This window comes from Eulemur rufifrons, chromosome 17, assembly GCF_041146395.1.
Source record: "Eulemur rufifrons isolate Redbay chromosome 17, OSU_ERuf_1, whole genome shotgun sequence".
NCBI lineage: Eukaryota > Metazoa > Chordata > Mammalia > Primates > Lemuridae > Eulemur > Eulemur rufifrons.
In genome coordinates this window covers 94988392-94989476 of record NC_090999.1, presented here as the reverse complement: position 1 = coordinate 94989476, position 1085 = coordinate 94988392, and the positions used below count along the sequence as shown (strand labels likewise).

The window sequence follows — 1085 nt, the reverse complement described above, 5'->3', positions numbered from 1 at the left end:
GCCAATTCTGCTCTTTATTCCTTTTTATATTTTGTGCCCTGTCCTCTTACTCAAACCTCACTGAGCCTTCAGTGCCAACTTTAATTTCCCTTGCAGCTTTCTCTGACAATTCCATCCTGCACTGGTCACACAACTCTCAAATATATTTTATCTATTAGTTTTTTTTTCAAAACAGTATAAAAGAGTGTGTTTAACCATACTGAGCTCATAATAGAGCAAATGAGTGAGCAGATTAATAATTCATGCTGTAGCATGAACTGGCAACAGAGAAAGTTGGTTAAAGGAAGGTAGAGGAGCTTTGTCTTCTAAGAATTAGGGCTCTACAGTCATCTGGCATCCACTTGATGTTGTATCTATGACTAGAAATGTACAGGATTATACCTCCAGGAATCTTCTGAATTCTTTGTTTAAGGTCCTGGTCAATTGTGGCTATAATGTAACACTTGTGCTGAGTTTCTCTCTGTCCTAAGCAGTCATTTGCATGGGCTCCTTTATGTGTGCATGGTAATATCCCACCTTGGTGATTCTTAGGGCCACTCAATACTTCTGCCCAATTTCTCAATTTTACCCATTACACAGTCAGTTATATAAGAGATACATTTGGCATATAGATAGTCAATCATTAACTGCACTAAGTCAAGTTTGACTTTAATTGAAAAGTTGATAAAGTTGGCATCAACTAGGATGTGATAGGTTGGGATCAGCTGTGTATTATATTGGAAGAATAGGCAGGGAGAATGTTGGGGGACTTGGCTTTCCTTCAGCACACTTGGATCTTTCTTTTCTTTCTTTTTAGGTTTTAATCTATCTTTTTCTTTAAGCCTCTGATATCTGAAACTAAGCATTCACTTCATGGTTGCATATTTACTTTCTTTTGCTTCCCCATGCTGATGCCACACTCTTGTTTCTTCTGGAATCCTCACCTGTTAGATTGTTCGGACAAATGTTTGGAATGACTTTTTCACTTGGGTTAATATTTGCTATCCATCAGTGGTTCACCTCAATGGCTGCACATTAGAATCGTCTGGGGAGCTTGCAAAAATCCTTATACCCAGACTATGGACCAGATCAATTAAATCAAACCA

At 38.2% G+C, this 1085-nt stretch overlaps 1 pseudogene; it reads right to left on the bottom strand.

The window, feature by feature from the left end:
• Positions 1–277: 277 nt before the first annotated feature.
• Positions 278–860, bottom strand: LOC138398062 (rRNA-processing protein FCF1 homolog pseudogene; annotated as a pseudogene).
• Positions 861–1085: the final 225 nt, after the last annotated feature.